General features: G+C 51.3%; 1 protein-coding gene across 1 annotated transcript in view; it reads right to left on the reverse strand.

Moving 5' to 3' along the window:
• rhbdl3 (rhomboid, veinlet-like 3 (Drosophila)) overlaps positions 1-14,025 on the reverse strand; it is a 37,458-nt gene that overhangs the window by 19,145 nt on the left and 4,288 nt on the right. The window lies entirely within an intron of this gene.

The raw sequence follows: 14,025 nt of genomic DNA on the forward strand, positions 1-14,025 counted from the left end.
AGCACCTTGGTCAGCATGGACGAGCTGGGCCGAAGGGCCTGCTTCCATGCTGTATGACAAAGGCACGGCAGAACTACCAACAGCAGCAGCACAAACCACAGGACCAGAGGGCACAACCTCAGAATAAATGGACGTCCCTTTAGAACTGAGACGAGGAGAAACTTCTTCAGCCAGAGGGCGGTGAATCTGTGGAATTCATTGCCACAGACGGCTGTGGAGGCCAAGTCATTGGGTGTATTTGAAGTGGAGGTTGATAGGTTCTTGATTAGTGAGGGCGTCAAAGGTTACGGGGAGGAGGCAGGAGAATGGGGTTGAGAGGGAAAAATAAATCAGCCCTGATCGAATGGTGGAGCAGACTCAATGGGCTGAATGGCCTAATTCTGCTGCTATGTCATGGTCTTATGGTCTAACCCGTCCCATGAGTACAGCACAACAATCAGGGGATGTGTTGGTCCACTGAGGTGATGGAGATGAGGCAGGTCAGTCCTGACCTGCTTAAAGATGCTGCAAGAATTCCTTCCCTTGAGGGGCTGAATGGCCTCTCTCCCTTATGTCAGCAGATGTAATAAAGATGAACGTCAGCATCAAAAGAGACTGGACTGGATGTAGTGGGAACAAAAACCTGGGAACGCTCAACGTCAGCAAAACACCGGCAAACGGAGTATAATGTGGGAAAATGTGAAGACGCTCATTCTGGAAGGAAACCTCTCAGTTGTATTAAAATACAGCAGTGACCTGCACAGACTGCCCTCGAGGCCCTGTGGGAGAGGTAGACAGTGGATCCTGTTGGATGGTTCATCGGTCGAAGTCACCTGGTAGAACATCTCATCACCAGAACATTCAGGCTCCAAGACTGTGCTTGGCCGACGGTGAGAAGGGCCTCCCCGTCAGACCCTCCCTTGGTCCACTGTGGTCCCTGTGGTGGGAGAGGCTGTCATCCATCTCTACCTGGGATGTGCATTGGCCAAGGAGGCTTGGAAGGAGGTGCGGTGGTCTTCGTTGAGATTTGACCTGAATGGCTGCGTAACACAGGACTCTGTGCTCTACTGGCTGCTCCCAGTGACACACACGGAGACAAACAACGACCGCTAGTGGAAGATGATCAGCTCGGTGAAAGTCTCTCTGAGACCTGCTGAGAGGACTGAAAGTTGCAGACCGGCACATTGCAAGGTCTGAGACAAGATGCTGGGGGACAGGGTTTAAAGTCGCTCCCAGAACCTATGGAAAACCCTCAGACATTGCTCATGTAACAGAGAAACTAATGTAACACTGATATCATGTAAATCTTGCAAGCAAATGGAGTGATTTTTCTTGTACCGTGTGTTCTATATTTGCAAACATTATGAATAAAGCACATCTCTGGGAAAATATCCTACAATGTAAAAAGGGAATGTGTCTTAGCCCACAGCACTGTGAAGCACCTTCAGCAGAAGAGCCACGGTGGTTCCAGCAGCGCACACACGGTCACTTAGTGTTAACAGCACAGAAACAGGCCCTTCAGCCCACCAGGTCCACACTGCCCCATCAAGCACCCACCTGCACCAATCCCATTTTATCCTCCTCACATTCCCATCGATTCCCCCCAGATTCTCCCACTCACCCACACACGAGGAGAGCATTTTACAGCGGCCAATTAACCCACCGAGTCGCACATCTTTGAGACGTGGGAGGAAACCAGAGCACCTGGGGGAAACCCACGCGGTCACAGGGAGAGAGTGCCGTCTCCACACCTCACTGAAGGTTGGGGTTGTACCAGGGTTGCTGCAGCAGTGAGGTCGCTGCTCTCCCCAAGCCCTGCCTTCTCAGGGGCAGCTCAGGACGGGCAGCAGGTGCTGGTTTTGCAAGTAATGGCCAGATCCCATAGAATGAGTAAATTTAAAAAGTGCCCGGCTGCAATAGAAATTGGTGAGTTGAGGGAGATCCAATGTTTTGATGAACTGTCCTGGTCCAACCACATAGAGACCATGTCCAAGAAAGCTCACCAGCGCCTCTACTTCCTCAGGAGGCTACAGAAGTTTGGCTTGTCCCCTTTGGCACCCACTAACTTTTATTGATGTACCATAGAAAGCATCCTATCTTGATGTATCACAGCTTGGTACAGTAACTGCTCTCCCCAGGACTGCAAGAAACTGCAGAGAGTTGTGGACACAGCTTAGCACATCACGGAAACCAGCCTCCCCTCCTTGGACTCTTGTCTATACTTCCCGCTGCCTCGGTAAAGCAGCCAGCATAATCAAAGACCCCACCCACCCTGGACATTCTCTCTTCTCCCCCTCCCATCGGGCAGAAATATAAAAGCACATACCACCAGGCTCAAGGACAGCTTCTATCCTTCTGTTATAAGGCAATTGAACAGTCGCCTAGTACAATAAAATGGACTCTCGACCTCACAATCTACCTCGTTATGACCTTGCACCTTATTGTCTGCCTGTACTGCACTTTCTCTGTAACTGTAACACTTTACTCTGCATTCTGTTATTGTTTTCCCTTGTACTACCTCAATGCTCTGTGTAATGAATTGACCTGTACGATCAGCATGCAAGACAAGCTTTTCACTGTACCTCGGTACAAGTGACAATAATAAACCAATTTACCAATTTTAGGATCAACACTAGCACAGATCAGATGGGCTGAATGGCCTCTGTCTGTGCTGGATGTTCTGTGGAATAGGCTCTGCAGGTCAGTAATGGGGCAGTTGCTACTGGAGCGTGAGGTGGCAGTGGGAGAGGCAGAGGCAGCTGCTGCCTGCACACAGCCAAACGTTCACCAAACACTCTGCCTTTCATCTTTGTTCAAGGATAACTGAGTGCCTGATTCAGCAGAACTGACAGCTGAGCAAAGCTTCGTCTGGTCGACCTCAAATCCTCCTCACCCCCCTACCCAACCCCCGTTCAAATGAAAAGTCTGGAAACTCTGTTTGACAAGAGATGGATCCTTTAGTCAGAGGAGGTTTATTCAGGGTGACAGAGCGAAGCTCGGGCAGGTTTGTCAGAGCCTCCAAGTGGCAGCCGGCCCCTAGATTCACTTCACACCCACTGCTGCCAAGGTCACCGGGAGAGGGCAGGGAAGCAACAATACAAGGCAGCGTCTGCAAGGTTTGCACTGATTGTCTGTGAGCAGGGAGCTAGCAGCAGCTGTCTCGGGGTATAAACTCTGCCCTGAATAACTGCAGTGCGAGAGGTTTGAGCCCAGTCCTGGGCCAGACCCCTCCCACCAAGCAGAGGGGTGTACATGGCTGGAGTGACACTGCCCTTCTCAAAGGCAGCAGCTGTGATCCGTACTGCTGGCAGGAGGCAGGGAACGCTGTAACCTCTAGCTGTAGTTACCCCGGCACAGGCTCCCATCAAACAGGCAGAAGTCCCCTCGCCAGCTCTTCACCAGGCAACAACGTAAATCACATCGGGACACACTGTTGTGCCCTCACAATGGGACAATGAGAAGCCTTGCCTTTCCACACGACTCCCATTACCTCTCGACCTACCCAAGCACTTTACAGCCAATTGTTCTTTTCCTCTCTGAAGTGTTGTCCCTGTTGCAATGTGGGAAACGGGGCAGTGATGTGGGCAGGCTCCCACACTTTCCGTGATAGATTCCTGGCTGAGGGAGAAATATCGCTGGGTATATCAGGGGGAGGTCTTTGGTCTCTGAAATAATGCCTGTCCTCTTTAGTGTGTGCTTTATAGAGCAGACAGGACCTTAGAGCATAGAACAGGCCCTTCGATCCACCATGTCTGTACTAAGCATGATGCCAATCCAAACTAATTCCCCCACGAATGATCCACGTCCCCACGGTGATAAGACTATTGAATGGTTCCCTTATACAATGAGATGGACTATGACCTCACGATCTACCTTGTTGTGACCTTGCACCTTATTGTACTGCACTTTCTCTGTAGCTGTGACACTTTACTCTGTACTGTTACTGTTTTTATCTGTACTACCTCAATGCACTCTGTACTAACTCAATGTAACTGCACTGTGTAATGAATTGACCTGTACGATCGGTATGCAAGACAAGTTTTTCACTGTACCTCGGTACAAGTGACAATAATAAACCAATACCAATACCAATACCCTGCCTGTTCATCTGCCTGTCTAAATGCCTCTGAAACATTGCTGTTGTATCTGCCTCCACCACCTCCCTTGGCAGCCCGTTCCAGACACCTACGCTCTCTGTGTAAAAAAACCTGCCTCCCAAATCTCCTTTAAACTTTCCCCCTCTCACCTTACAGCCATGCCCTCTAGTATTTGACATTTCCACCCTGGGGAAAAGACCCTGACCGTCTACCCTATCTGTGCCTCTCATAACTTCATATACTTCGATCAGGTCTCCCCTCAGCCTCCGACGCTCCAGAGAAAACAATCTAAGTTTGTCCAACCTGTCCTCATAACTTGGATTAGTTGCTCCTATGAAATCTCGCAGGCAGTCCCTCAAGATCGAGGGGGACTTGCTTCCTCTGCAGCCCTGTGGGTTCTGTGCTGGCTGAGGCCTACACGTATAACCTACATGTTTTTTTGGGATGTGGAAGAAAGCAGGAACATTTAGGAGAAACTCACGTGGTCACAAGGAGGACGTGCAAACTCCACACAGACAGCGCCGGAGGTCGGGATCGGATCCGGGTCTCTGGAGCTGGGAGGCAGCAGTTCTCTCTGCGGTGCCACCCTGGGAACAGGGAGCAAGGCAGTGAGGGTGGTGGGTGCTGCCGGGGTGGGGAGGGTGAGATCATGGAGGGATCAGAAAACGAGGTCAAGGACTTCAAGATTGAGGTCTGGCTTAAGTGGGGCCCAAGGTAGGTAAGATAAGATAAGATTTCTTTATTAGTCACATGTACATCGAAACACACAGTGAAATGCATCTTTTGCGTAGTGTTCTGGGGGCAGCCCGCAAGAGTCGCCACGCTTCTGGCGCCAACATAGCATGCCCACAACTTCCTAACCCGTACGTCTTTGGGATGTGGGAGGAAACCGGAGCACCCGGAGGAAACCCACGCAGACACGGGCAGAATGTACAAACTCCTTACAGACAGTGGCCGGAATTGAACCCGGGTCACTGGCGCTGTAATAGCGTTACGCTAACCACGACACTACCATGAGCAGAGGGGCGATGTGTGGTGGGGACTCAGTGCAGGTTGGGACATGGAGAATAAAAGATGGGAAACGGGCAGGAGAGCGGCAAATGGTTATCGGACAGAGAGTGACATCGAGGAGACATTGGGACACGAGGCCCAGGCTGAATTTTATATTTTTTTTGTTTGCTGGAGCCGATCTTTGCTCAGCAGATGTTTGAGGATTTGATGTCTTTTGGCGAACCATTCAAATGTTAATCACTTGCTGCCGATCTTTATCTGCCACCAATTTTCTATGAGCCCAGGGTCCGTGACACTGGCAGTAAAAGCCTGGGGCCTCCTGAGGGGCTCTTTAATCTGACGCACTCTGCCACAAAACCATGGCAACCCAGCAGGTCACAGCTGTGGGCATCACACTGAGCAACAGGGAGGGATGGCTGTTTGGCTGGAACAGGGTACTGCACTGTCCGATCCCACAAACACAGTGGGAAACCCTCCCGGAGTAAACCCCCTCTCCCTCCACCTGCTGAGTCTCCGGAAATTGACCATTCGGGTCCCGGACACGGCGTGGATTAACGCTGAGATGGGGAGGTTAAAGTGACAACATATTTATTAGCTGTCAAGGGGTAAATTCATTTCTCAATTATATAAAAACACAAGGGGGGGGGGGTAGAGAAGGCCAGTTGATTGGGTGAAAGGGGTGTTGCAGAAAAGGAACATCAAAAATAAAAGTAGTAGGCCACTCGGCCCTTTGAGTCTAGCTCCACCATCCTATGAGGGACTGATCTCAGCCTCATCTCTACTCCCCTGTCTGTTCAATATAATCCTCGACTCCCCCTGAGCCTAAAAGTCTATCTGTCTCACGGTTGAATCCAATGACTAGGCCACCAGAGCTCTCCAAAGAGAGAAGAAGTTTCTCCTCATCTCCTAATATAAGATTGGTGTAAAGTGGGTGGTTGAAGGTCAGTATGGACTTGATGGGCTGAAGGGCCTGTTTCTGTGCTGGCCCTCTCTCTATGACTCTACCGCGGGATGAAACGGGCCACCCCTTATTCTGAAATGATGCCCCTCAGTTCCAGTTACTCCCATGAGGAGAAACATCCCCTCCGCATCCCACCCTGGCAATCCCCTGCAGAACCTTATCTGTTTCCAGAAGGTCACCTCTCACGCTTCCAAGCACCCATGGGTGCAGGCCTGACCTGCTCAACCTCTGCTCCCACAGCAACCACTTCATCCCGGGAAACCATCCTGTCAACCTCCTCTACACCGCCTCCAGCTCGGGGACATCCCCCTTGAACAGGGAGACCAAACGTGTGTGAGATGGGGAACGGAAAGGGAGCTGGCAGTTGGTTGGGGAGAGGGGAATAACTGGGGAAGGGTGTGGAGAGTTAGGCTGGGTTGTGGAAGGGGGAAGAGTTAGGGAGGGACGGGAGGGTTGGGGAAGGATGTGGAGAGTTGGGGAGGGGAGTGGATGGATGGGAAGGTGTGTGGATGATTGGAGAGGGGTGTGGACGGGTCGGGAGGGAGGAGCTGGTTGGAGAGGGGGTTGGACTGCTGCAGACTCACCAGTGCCCTGTACAAGTTCTCCCTCCTCTGGTACTTCAGAATGTCCAATCACAACCAGCATTCCCTACGCCTTCTGAACAAAACACCAACAGCCGGAGCTCTCTCCCTCGGAATCCTGTGCGTCCCAGGAGCTGCCCGCTTTTATTCAATAGTTTACCCCCTCACCTTATCCACCCTCTGATTTGTTAAAGGTCTCTGTAGCCTTTCACTGGGCTCCCTGTGGCCAAGGTGACCCCAGGGGCTGATTGACACCGAGGTCTGGGGTCCCGGACCACGTCACCATCCCACTCCGAGCGGGACAGAAGGAGATGAGATCGGGACCTTCCAGAGGGTCTGGGATAAATCTTGGGAGGAGGAACTTGGGGAAAGAGCTGGGAAGTGGGATGAACTGGAGAATTCGCATTGGCTGAATGGTTTCCTCACAGAGTTGTAAAACATGGAAAAGACCCTTCAGCCCATCGAATCCATGCTGACTATCAACTACCCATGTACACTAATCCCATTTCATTCTCCCCATATTCCCATCGCCTCGCCTCCCAATTCTACCCCTCACCTACACATCAGGGGCAAATTACAGCGGCCAATTAACCCGCCAACCTGCACATCTTCGGGTTGTGGGAGGAAACTCACGCGGTCACAGGGAGAACGTGCAAACTCCACACAGACGGCAGCAGAGGTCAGGATTGAACCCGGGTCTCTGGTGCTGTGAGACAGCGGCTCTACCCGCTGCGCCACTGAGCTGCCAGACTGGCGCAGGAGTCATTGTGTGAACCTGTCCTGTGTCCTGGAGGGATGTGGCTTCCTCGCTGTGATCCGTGCCTGGCGGAACCTGGTCCGTGGCTGGACTTCCCATCTCTGCGAAGACTGGGCTTCATGGGCTGGGGAGATCTCCTCGAAACTCTAGTGGCTCTAAATCCCCCTGAGGGGCAAACACGGCACCACACCGCTCAGAAGCAAAATACTGCAGCTGCTGACCATCTGAAATAAAATGCTTAGAAGCACTCAGCCAGTCAGGCAGCATCTGTGGAGAGAGAAGCAGAGTTAATGCTTGAGCTGGGTGACCTCTGTGTTTTTCTCTCTCTCCACAGATGCTGCCTGACCCCTGGAGAACTTCCATCATTTCCTGTTTCTCTGTCACGTTGCTCAGCCCCAGTCTGTGTAATGAAGCTCACCGTAGTCAGCAGTGACCTCCTGCTCCAAGGACACGGACCAGCCAGACACAACGTAATCTAGCGTGTCTGACTCTCCCTTCGCCCGGAATCCCGTGCCTTCCTGTGGGAAACTTTCAGCTGAGGGAGGGGGAAATGTTAACAACAGTGCCAAAACATTCAGTGAAGACTCAAAAAAGACTGCAGACGCTGGAAATCTGAAACAAAGACAGCGACCACTGGAAATACTCAGCAGGTCAGGCAGCATCTGTGGGAGGAGAAACAGAGTTAATGTTTCAGGTGCTGCCTGACCTGCTGAGTAGAGTCATGGAGTTAGGTATACAGCATGGAAACAGGCCCTTCAGCCCAACTGGTCCATGCTGAGCAAGATTCCCATCTAAGCGAGTCCCATTTGCCTGAGTGTGGCCCATATCCCTCTAAACCTTCCCTATCCATGGACCTGTCCCAGTGTCTTTTAAATGCTGTTAGTGTACCTACCGCAACCACTTTCTCTGGCAGCTCGTTCCACATACTCACCACCCTCTGCTTGAAGAAGTTGCCCCTCAAGTCCCTTTTAAATCTCTCCCCTCTCACTTTAAACGTAATCCTCCAAGTTTTTGATTTCCCAACTCTTGGAAAAAGACTGCCCATTCACCCTATCTATGTCCGTTATGATTTTACACACCTCTGTAAGGTCACCTCTCAGTCTCCTATGCTCCAAGGAATAAATTCCCAGCCTGTCCAACCTCTCCCTATAACTCAGGGCCTCGAGTTCTGGCAACATCCTCGTAAATCTCCTCTGCGCTCTGTCCAGCCTTATGACCTCTCTCCGATAACTGGGCGACCAAAACCGTGCACAGTTCTCCAGGTGCAGCCTCACCAACTTCATGTACAACTGCAACCTAAGGAAGTACTTTCAATATTTTCTGTTTTTATTATCCAAGAACATTCTCCCTCCTACTGCGAGGGAACAAGGATGTAGGTTTAAAAAGTCTCCTTTTAACAAAGGCTTTCTCCAGCCCTCTGATGGAAGGAAGTCAGTTTTGTTTGCCAGGACCACCTCCTGCCCCACATGCCCTCCCTGCTCCGGGGGTAAATGCTGGGTGACCAGCACTGCACTCCCCTGAACAACTCTTCCAAACTCAGACTGCAAAGGCTCCGGAGTTATTTTTACGCAGAGCTGAGGTGCCACATTTTCACTGAGAAGGTGTCAGAAGTGACAGGTACAGCGGAGGGTTGTCACGGACACATCAGCAGTGTGATGCACCCCCCGCATAGTACACTGCTGGCGCTGGCTCGGGGAGACGAGAGACCTCCACTGCGATCTGTGTGTCCCAGAAACTCCCCACAACCCCGGCTCCAACTCCCCCCTCTCCCCACAGACACTACCTCACCCACTGGGTCCCTCCAGCAGCTCGTGTGTTGCCCCTGCTCTGTGAAGCGCAGTCCGATCCCAGCCAGCCCACCCCACCCTCACTCGCCACCCTTCCCGACTCCACCCCATGGCCCAGGCTAGGAGGAGCAGGGGCTCTGGGATCAGTTGGGTGATGCTTCCCTTGGTTGAAGTGCTACCAGGTTAGGCTGCAGTCTCCAGCTATTCCCCTTCAACTGCAGCAGGGGAATTGTCACGGGCAACTCCCTCTGCCATCTTCTTTTCCTATTCCCTCCCCGTTCCCTCCCCCATTCTCTCTCCCCGTCCCTCCCCTCTCCCCGTCCCTCCCCTCTCCCCGTCCCTCCCCTCTCCCCGTCCCTCTGCATCTCTCACTCTCCCTCTTCCTCTCTCTCTCTGACCATCTCATTCTCTTGGATTGAATTACTCTAGCGCCCTGGATCGGGGGGTGACGCCCTCTGGGACGTCCTGACAAGGTGAAGGTCCCAGAACCGGCAGCGTTTAGCAACCCAGCCCATTTGCCAGCCACTCCCGTGTGTCACACACTCCTCACCCCCCCCCCCCCCCCCCCCCAGCGCCTGAACCACTTATGGCTGCCAGCACCGGCCGCAGAACGTGACCGGCCCCCTCAGGGACTGTGGGTGGGTGAGGGGTCAGTATGTGTCCCTGCTCCATGGGATAGTGAATTACACAGGTTCTGGGGTCCCACTCCTCAGCCCCACCCGAGCACAGTTTAAAATCTCCCAGTGGGACAAAGGGTCGGATTGGGGGCGACACTGGGTTCAACCTCTCCCCCCCTCAAACTCCCCGACTTTGATTGGATGACCTGACCCTCCTGGGAGCCGTGAGTGGGGGTGTCACAGCTGCCCGACCTGCTAAATCCTCCAGTCGCACAGCCCAGAAACAGGCCCTTCGGCCCATCATCTCCATGCTGGCCAACAAGGTCCTACCTATACCATTTGCATTGACCGGCATCAGGTCCGTAGCCTTCTAAATCTCGGTGGTTCAACTGCCCGTCCAGATGGTCCCTAATCAATGTGAGAGTCCCTGCCTCCACCACTGCCTCAAGCAGGGCGTTCCAGATCCCAAACCCCCTCCCGGGGGGAGAACTTCTTCCTCAGATCTCTAAACCTCTTATCCCTGATCCTAAACCCATCTAAAAGTATCTACACAATCTACACCCCTCATTATAATTCTGCATCTATCAGCCTACCCCCTCACCCCTGCCACTCCAAGGAAAACAAACGCAGCCTATCCAGTACCTCCATCCCAGACAACGCCCTGGTGAATCTCCTCTGCACCCCCTCCACTGCGGTTAGTGACAGCAGTGTTTACAGCATTTGCTGGTCTTGTTTCAGATTTGCGGCCTCTGCAAGATTTTACTTTGGAAGGTGAAGGCGACCGGTGTCCGGGACTGTTGTCGGCACAGAGAGATGGGGCCATACATTCCCAATTCATTCTCATCTCAGCCTCTGCGAAGGTCATGAACTGGACTTCCCTCCATGGGAAAGCACTTGGCCTCATGAGCAGTGAAGTCTCCTGTCGAGGTGTTTGCTTCAAACATTTCAATTCAAAGCTTCACACCCACAGTGTGATTATTTTAAGCAGTTTGGACTTCAATGGAAGAAATCACATGACAGACAGCTCCAAAATATACCAGCAACCTGTCTCAAAGGCAATAGGCTCTGAGTAGATGTTATTCTGGATATTGCACACATAATGTGTCAACAGTGTTATCCTTCTTGGTATTTTTGGAATACATATTGTAAGCTTTTCCTAATACGAATTCCCATGTCCATAACAGGAATTTTCTATGTAAACTGGTCACGTTGCAATTGCAGTGTCCCACCAGAGACAGCACTCTAGTGCCTGAGCTTCACGCCCTGTGCTGCAGACTCTTCTCTCCATCCAACCCAACTTCCCTGTATCCCAAATTTGGTAGACATTTTATCCAGTGTTTTTGAACATTATGTTATCAAATCCTGGTAGAATCGGAGATTTTACCAGACCGTTAAGTCCATGCTCCATCCAATAGAGCAATCTCATTAGTCCCTTTCCTCTGTTCCTTCCCGGGAGTTCTGCAAATTACTCTCATCTGTCTATCCAATTCCCTTCTGATTGATCCCTAACACACCTGCAGCCATGAATCCCGCTCCATAACAACAGTCTGTGTGTGAAATATCTCTCCTCATATTTCTATCTCTGCCCAAAGTTTTACCGCAGTGCCCTGGTCAATGAACCGACCCTCCCTCTCACCAGACCCTCTCTCAGATGCCATGACCTGGTGTAGGCCCTATCCATCAGGAAGGTCAGACGTCTGTTGGGACCCGCCTCAGTGCCTTAATCAATGAGCAAAGACAATTATCTGTCCGAATCATCTGTTAATCAGCATAAAAACAATGGAGACACAGGAGGTTGCAGATGCTGGAATCTGGAGCAACAATGTGCTGGAGGAACTCAGTGGGTTGAGCAGCATCTGGGGGAGGACAGGGTCAGGTCAAAACTCTGCATCAGGACCCGCAGGGTTCCAACCGGAAACGTCGACAGTTCCTCTCTTCCCACAGATGCTGCTGACCCACTGAGTTCCCCCAGCAGATTGTTTGTTGCTTTAAAAACAATCATCTGCTCCTACCTGTTGCTGTTCAGAGATTGCAGAGCACGACTTGGCTCCGTAGCTTCAGGAACAATCAAACGTGGGCTGTGGAGCATCAGGGGTTGTGGTAAGTGCTGGACAGAGGCAAATCATTCCTTTCCCCTCTCCCTGGGTTCAACAGCCAACTGACCGATCCACCCAATCAGAGTCATGGAGTCATACGCCATAGAAACAGGCCCTTCAGCCCTTCGTGCCTATACTGACTATCCACACTAATCCCTTTTACCAGCATTTGCTTCATCACCTTCTTCACAGCTCATTCAGACAAGTGATAATCGTTGTGAGAGTCTCTGCCTCCACTGCCTCCTCAAGCAATGAGTTCCAGGTGAACATTCCTCAGCTCCCCTGTAGACCCCTTACTGCTCACCATAAGCTTCTGTGCTCTGGTTTTAGGCGCCTCTGTTATGAGGAAAGGTTTCTCACTACCCACCCTATCTATGCCCCTCAGAATTTTGCCCCTAGTACCAGGTCCCCCCTCAGGCCCCGCTGCTCCAGGGAAAACAGACCCAGCCTCTCCATTCTCTCTGAGATATCCGAGTAATCCGGGGACGCTGAGTGTGCTGTAAGAGAGGAACAGACGCAGACACCGGGATGCTGCCAAGAGATAGACATCAGTCCAGGCCAAACAGGAACCATCTCCTCTGCTGACGCACAGGAACCATGAGTCATACTGCTTACAGCAGGAAAATCCATTAGAATCCGGCTGAGCTGATAATGGCTCCTCATCCAGGACAAGGCCAATCACTGGTTTAGCAAAAGCAGCTGTTGAGAATTGAGGTGGGAGATGGTGAGTGGGAGGATGGATTTGATGCCCGCAGCTTCCACCTTCCCAGGACAAGAGGGTCAAAGACAGATCTGTGCGCTCCCTGCCCCTCAGTGCCAGCACTAAACCCCCCATTAGTGAGCCTGTCTGATGTAGTGCGATGGACCAACAGTGAACAGGCGTCACCTACAGCCACAAGGCAACAGGTACATGAGAACAGCCCCAAATAATGAGGAACCCAACAGTGAGGATTTGATGTCTCTGGGCCTGTACTTGAGGGAGTTGGGATCTTAGTGAAACCTACCAGATACTGAAAGGCCTGGATAGTGTGGACATACAGAGGATGTTTCCATCAGTAGGAGAGTCTAGGATCCGAGGGCACAGGTCAGAATAAAGGGACATCACTTTAATACTAAGATGAGGAGGAATTTCTTCAGCGTGGGTGGTGAATCTGTGGAATTCATTGCCACAGAGGGCTGTGGAGGCCAAGTCATTGGGTTCTTGATAGGTTCTTGATTGGTAAGGAGGTTAAGGGTTATGGGGAGAATGGGGTTGAAAAAAAATCAGCCATGACTGAACGGCAGAGCAGACACAATGGGTCAAATTCTGCTCCTATATCTTATGATGAACATCAACTCACGTGTGGCTCAGTGGTTAACACCCACACCTCTGGAGCAACAGGTGAAGGGCTCCTGTCCCATTCAAGGGCTTGTTCCAATGATATAACCTAACCTTCCAGCACAGTACGCAGGGAGTGCTTCAGTGTCAGAGTCACTGCCTTACGGATGATGTCAGACACCTGTCAGGTGACACACAATTGACTCTAGGGCACTACTTATTGACCAACACGTGTTCCCACTGCCCTGGACAACACCATCTCAAATAGGTTAACCACTTCTGATAAGGGGATCATTCTTTTAGAATTCAACGACCAGGTAATGTGGTGCCAGGCACCATGTTAAACAAGATTCTCCAATGACCAGCTCATCTAACACATCACCCACACAACACACCCTGTTGCACCACTGACGGGCTCTCAAAGTTTGGGACCAGGGCAGCAGATTCATCGATGATCAGAACTGTGACCGTCACAAAACTGAAAGGTGCATTTGGCCGTGCAAACTTTATGAAATTCAACTCATTTGTGATTGGAGTTCGTGGGGCAACACCAATTTGCACAGAATGTGCACTGGGATAAAAACACTGCATTTATTTCACTAAACAGAGCAGAGGAAAGCACCATGCCCAGTTACAGATACGACACAGACACTAACATGGGACAACTAACACAGACATATTAACGCAAACATAGTTATATCATTTAACAAGAACAAAAATCCAGGTCAGCTTCCCAGTAAATTTTTCACGTAATTACCAATGGGAGTGATCCAACAATTAGCCCAAAGACTCAAGGAGGAAATGTTTATAGTTGAGTTTAA

This window comes from Pristis pectinata, chromosome 18, assembly GCF_009764475.1.
Source record: "Pristis pectinata isolate sPriPec2 chromosome 18, sPriPec2.1.pri, whole genome shotgun sequence".
NCBI classification, from domain to species: Eukaryota; Metazoa; Chordata; class Chondrichthyes; order Rhinopristiformes; family Pristidae; genus Pristis; species Pristis pectinata.